General features: G+C 44.4%; 1 protein-coding gene across 2 annotated transcripts in view; it reads left to right on the top strand.

Moving 5' to 3' along the window:
* LYN (LYN proto-oncogene, Src family tyrosine kinase) overlaps window positions 1-6,000 on the top strand; it is a 108,717-nt gene that overhangs the window by 21,532 nt on the left and 81,185 nt on the right. The window lies entirely within an intron of this gene.

Consider the following 6,000-nt stretch of genomic DNA (forward strand, 5'->3'; position numbering starts at 1 on the left):
CGGTGTCCATTAAAAAAAAAAGACTGACCATACCAAAATGCTGACAAGGATGTGGGGAGATTGCAGTCAAAAATGGGACAGCTACCACCACAAGACACCCTTTGGCAGCTTCTTATAAAATTCAAAATACATCTGCCTCACAACCTAGCATTTCCACACCTAGGTAGGAGGAATGAAAACATACATCCACAAAATGACTCGTGCAATGATGTATATAGCACCATTTTTCATTATATATATTATAAAACCGCAAAACCCTGGAAATGTCTTGAATTCCCATCATCAGAAGAGTGGTTCAATACATTTGAATGGCAGACTCATAAAATGGGATAGTGCTCAGACCAAAAAAAAAAAAAGGATACTGACACAGCAAGAGCTGGGTGAGTCTCACAAACATGTTAAAGGAAACACATCAGAATGAAATACATACTGGATGATTTCATTTGCATGAAGCAGTGCTCACAAGGAGCGTGTGACTCAGAAAAGGACACAGGGGACTGTCTGAGGTGATAGGAATGTTTTGTATCTTGTTTTGGAAGCTGGGTAGGTGAATGTGGACATATATATCGGTATCAATCTCATACGGCATTTAAGATCTGTGCATTTTGGGCGCCTGGGTGGCTCAGTTGGTTAAGCGACTGCCTTCGGCTCAGGTCATGATCCTGGAGTCCCGGGATCGAGTCCCGCATCGGGCTCCCTGCTCGGCGGGGAGTCTGCTTTTCCCTCTCCCACTCCCCGTTTGTGTTCCCTCTCTCGCTGTGTCTTTCTCTGTCAAATAAATAAATAAAATCTTTAAAAAAAAAAAAAGATCTGTGCATTTCATTATATATACATATTTGTTTTGGTGGGTAATCAGAATTTATTTTTCTTGACTTTTTCAATTGTGGTAAAATATACATGACATTTACCATCGTAACCATTTTTAAGTGTACTGTGGCATTAAGTACATTGATCCTGAGCCATCACCACCATCCATGTCCAGAACATGATATGTACATTTTGTTTCAATCAGAGAGGCCAACGAAAGGTAACATCATGTGGTAAGGTCCACTCAAGCTCTAACTGAGGTATTCACCTGGTGCATTGGTGAAGCCAGCCCTGACGCTTCTTTGGCCTGTGGCCCCGAAGCGTGTCGAACATACATCTGCTGTGGTACCTGTCATGTCTTATTGGCACTACCATTGATTTGCCTGTTTCTCCCACTGTTCCCTGAATTCCCAAGGGCAGAGAGTATCGTGCTCATCCTCTTCCATTTAAGTGAGGTTTTCATGAAAATGTGCTGAACTCCAAATGATCCCAATGTCAGATTTTGGCTTGCTACGTTTCCATGTTCTTCTTATTCTTTTTAAAGATTTTATTTATTTATTTGACACAGAGCGAGAGAGAGAGAGAGAGCACAAGCAGGGGGAGTGGCAGACAGTGGGAGAGGGAGAAGCAGGCTCCCTGCTGAGCAAGGAGCCCGCTGCGGGGTTCGATCCCAGGAGCCTCGATCTCATGACCTGAGCCAAAGGCAGCCGCTTAACTGACTGAGCGACCCAGGCACCCCTCCACGCTCTTCTTAAAGAAAATATGAGCCTGTATTTTTCTTTTTTTTTTTTTAAAGATTTTATTTATTTATTTGAGAGAGAGAGAATGAGAGACAGAGAGCATGAGAAGGAGGAGGGTCAGAGGGAGAAGCAGACTCCCTGCCAAGCAGGGAGCCCGATGCGGGACTCGATCCAGGGACTCTGGGATCATGACCTGAGCCGAAGGCAGTCGCTTAACCAACTGAGCCACCCAGGCGCCCGAGCCTGTATTTTTCACAACTACCTCTGTAAAATGGTTAAAGAAACTGTGAAAATTTAGAATTTTGAAATGGGGAACATTTAGTATGACTTCCTGGAACTACTTGATTCTATTTAACATGTGTGTTTTATCTCTTTTCTTCCTTCTTGCTGGAGTCCGCTTCTGGACTCCCACACCCAACACCATGACTTAGGCACTTCCCTTTCTCCTGTGCCCTGTGGTTTCCTGTCCTGCCTCCAGATCAACTATCTAAACAACACAAAAGAGCATGGGTGACCACTGAAAATATTTTATTCTCCTAGCAGCTCAGAAGAGGTTTTTCTTCTTCAGAAACTCCATGATTTCCCAGTGATCAGGAGGAGTATAAAGTCATGGGAAGGATTAACATAGGCTACTGTTTAAGGACCTGGCCACGGTGCTTTCAGGCTGTGCCACAGATGGTCCACGGGCAGCCCCTTCTTCCTCTTCTGAGCCTCAAAGCCAAAAATAGGGTTAAATGTGATAAGGGCTTCCATCCCCAGACAGCTAAACAATTTGTACCGTTTCTAATTGTGTCTTCCCATTTAGACATAATTTTCAAAATAGATTCAGCATTTTGTCCTTGGTCTCCAATTTTATGCATTTTCTTCACAGTAAGGCTATCAGCTTAGATCAAAAAACGTGCTTTGCTTAGGTTAAAGGGTCCTTGCTTTAAGCCTATCTTATGATTTTCATCTTGTTACTGTTGAATTAGATTTATGGCATCTCTCTTTTTATAGCATTCATATCAACACTTGGGCTTTTGGCTTTCTACTAAATTTTTTAAATTATAGGTTTAAAATATAATGACACACTCCAGTAACTGCATCCACTATCACCTTGTACTGAGTAAGACACTGCTCCTGATGACTCTGAACATGGAGCGGTGGGCAGCACCACCATGCAATCGGTGAAAAGGTGTATTTGCTGGCTGATGGGAGAAAGTCTGCATTTGGTGCAGGAAAGGTTGTTTAGGAATGTCACCATTTTACTATAGAAGTTGAACATGTGAAAGTGAAGACCATTTGGAATTTAAGGACATTTCATTTTACAGATGGGAAACTCATTCATTTATTCATCAGCAAATACATAAAGAGAGACTGTTAAATGCCAGGTTCAGTTCTAGGTGCTCTGGAGATATTGAACAAAAGACACAGGGCTCTGCTCTGTGCCATGCATTGCCAGTCAGGATGAAAGACAATATATTGATAAATGCTTTCAGGCTGGATGAAGGGGTTCTGAGGAAAGTAAGACTGAGTAATGTGACAGAGGGCATATTGAGCTAGGTTGGCCGGGGGGTAGGTCTTTTTGAGTTGTGATGTGAATGATATGGAAGACAAGAAGAGGAAGAGGATTTTAGACAGGGGACAGCAAGTGCAAAGGTCCTGAGGTAGGGATGAGCTTGAGTGTCTGCAGAGAAGAAGGATGGGGGTGAGAGAGTTTGGAGAGGCAAGCAGAGGTCCCTCTCCAAGCTCTCCCACCTTCTCCGATCAAGTGCCCTCAAGACTTTGGTAAAGAACTTAGTTTTTATTCTAAATTCTGAAGAAAGCTGTGGGAGGGTTTTAATCTATAGATAAAGATTTGGCTGTGTGGGGAATGCAGGGGCAGACAGGGCTGGCTGTTTGAGCAAATAAAAATACAGGATGCCAGATTCAACTTCAATGTCAGGTAAACAATGAATCATTTTTTAGTATAAGTGTGTCCCATGCAAAAATGAATTACTCTATCTGTGAAATTCCAGTGTCACTAGGTGTCCTGTATTTTATCTGGCTGTTGGGGCACCCGTGCACCTGGCCCTGGTCCTGGAGCTGAGGAGGGTCAGACTGGGGAGAGCTTGTGCTTGTCGATGGAAAGACCCTGCCGCTGAGTTGGATTTGGGGAGTGAGAAAAAGAGGAATCAAGATGACTTCTCGGTTTCCAACCTCAAGAGCCGAGGGCGCCCTTTACCGCGGTGGAGATGGCGGGAGTGGTCGTGTGTCTCTCTGTGTGCAATGAGGACATGTCTTTTTTAAGGGTATAGCAAACAGGAAGTGGAGACACGGAAGCCTGATTCTGACTGGGTAATGTGACTCCATCCGTCCCCATCTCTTCCTTCCAGGCTTCTCTCTTCCCTCTCCCCATCTAGTGTTATTCGGCTCAAATGGAAGGAGAGGAGTAATTTAGAACATAACGTGACTAGGACAAGCCACTTCCTAAAAGAAACCCAAAAGGGGAAAAGTCAGTGCACTTCACAGGAGCCTACAGACTATTTCTATTTCATTGTGTAACAGATTTCTGGGTGCCTCTTTCCTAATGTACCTTTATGGATACCTTGATAGGCATAATGAAGGAAAATGATTTTTGCAATGAAGAGGTTATGTGGGCGGTGAAGGACAGACAAGATAAACCAGGCTCAAAGTGTCAGAGTTACAACATTTATAAAATCCAGCATTACAACCAGACCCGACTATGGTATTTTCTGAAATTTTAGCTCAAATAAGAAATTCTTTCATTTTGAGTAAAAAGCAAGAGTTCATAAACACAGCTGCAAAACTGAATTTCCTGATAAAAAAAATCTTTTTTTAAAAAATGGACTATAAATATTATAATTTCCTTAAGGTGGCCATTGTAAAAAGTTCATTCGCCTTGACTTTATTCTTATATAGTATAACGCCACTTTACCACATAAGCATTTTGATTAGGGAGGGTTTGGATGTAAAATGACATCATATCCAGAGAATGTTTTATTTTTTTTAAGATTTATTTATTTATTTATTTGAGAGGGGGCCAGAGGGAGAGAGAGAAGCAGACTCCCCGCTGAGCAGGGAGCCCAAAGTGGGGCTCAGTCCCAGGACCCTGGGATCATGACTTGAGCTGAAGGCAGACGCTTAACCAACTGAGCCACCCAGGCGCCCCCAGAGAATGTTTTAAATCAATATTGGATGTATTCCATGACTTTTTCTTTTTTCTCTACCCATTCTTTTCTCTGTCTCTCTCTCTCTTCTTTTTCCTACCCCTTCTATTTAAATCTTTTAGGAATTTTACCAAAAATTCACATTAAAGTACAAACAGTTAATAAAATTTACTATGTCATTCTCTTTCCAAAGAATCTCACATTTTAGTAGGGGACAAAGTATCACCCAAGTCAACTCAATGTTAAGAATTACCTGTATTGTTTGCTCCAGATGCCCTCAACCCCCATATAGATTCTAGTTCAAGGGTCTGTTGAGTGCAGGGCCCAAGAATCTCTTTTTAACCAACGTCCCGGTCATTCTTGTGAACTGCAGGTCTGGAATACACTGGCTTGAGTGAGAGGATTAAAGGTTTCCGTAGTTGAAGTCGAGCAAGGGCAGAGGTATGGGTGGAGGAGCCTTTGGAGAGGCTGGAGGAGAGGTAATTGCATGCAAAACAATTTCGTTAGTTATAGGATTCAGCCAAGTTTATCAGTGTTTCTCGTGGGCTTGGCAGCATCCTGGGTGCTGAGGACACTCGGTGGAATGAACAGTGAAGCGAAGGCTGGGCCTGAGATGGGGGGGCTGGGAGGACGGAGGTGCGCTTCTGCCTGCAGGTTGAGGACAGTGTTTCCTGCAGGACATGATGCTTGAGATGGGCGACTGGAAACAAGAAGGAGCCTGCTGGTAGAGTGTGGTATTCCAGGGAGTGGGCAGGTGCCCAGGCACGGAGGAGGAGGAGGAGGGAACCCTGCGTGTGTCCTCCCAGGCAACCCTGCTGCCTCCATAAGCATTTTATGTATTTAACGTGAAATACGCTGAGATGACTGCATAGTTTTGGGTGCAAATGTTTCCTAAAGACGAGAGTGAAAAAGCAAAGGTGAGAATGTTCTGATTTCCTGATGTGAGATGCGCTCAGATCCTTCGGAGTTCAGGGAGGGACTGACTGCATGGGGGGATCAGGCCCCCACAGCGGCCCCCCCCCCCGGGCCCTGGGGACACCGCTGCCCTTCCGGCCATCTGCGTGCGCTCCCAGGAGCAGCCCGAGCTCTGGGACCTTTCCCTGAGGCCTCTGTTACCAGGTCCTTTGGTGGCCATCCAGCCAACAGAATCACCATGGTGGCTGTGTTCCTTGTACCTCTTTCCCGCCAGCCTCAGCCTCCCCTTTCAGACATGAGGATACGCTGTTTCAGAACAAAATCCAGTAGATTGACCTACTTGGTAAAATAAGAAGGATCCAGGAAGTGGCTATTCTGTTACCGGGGGG

This window comes from Leptonychotes weddellii, chromosome 4, assembly GCF_054177405.1.
Source record: "Leptonychotes weddellii isolate Sample4059 chromosome 4, ASM5417740v2, whole genome shotgun sequence".
In the NCBI taxonomy this organism is placed as follows: domain Eukaryota; kingdom Metazoa; phylum Chordata; class Mammalia; order Carnivora; family Phocidae; genus Leptonychotes; species Leptonychotes weddellii.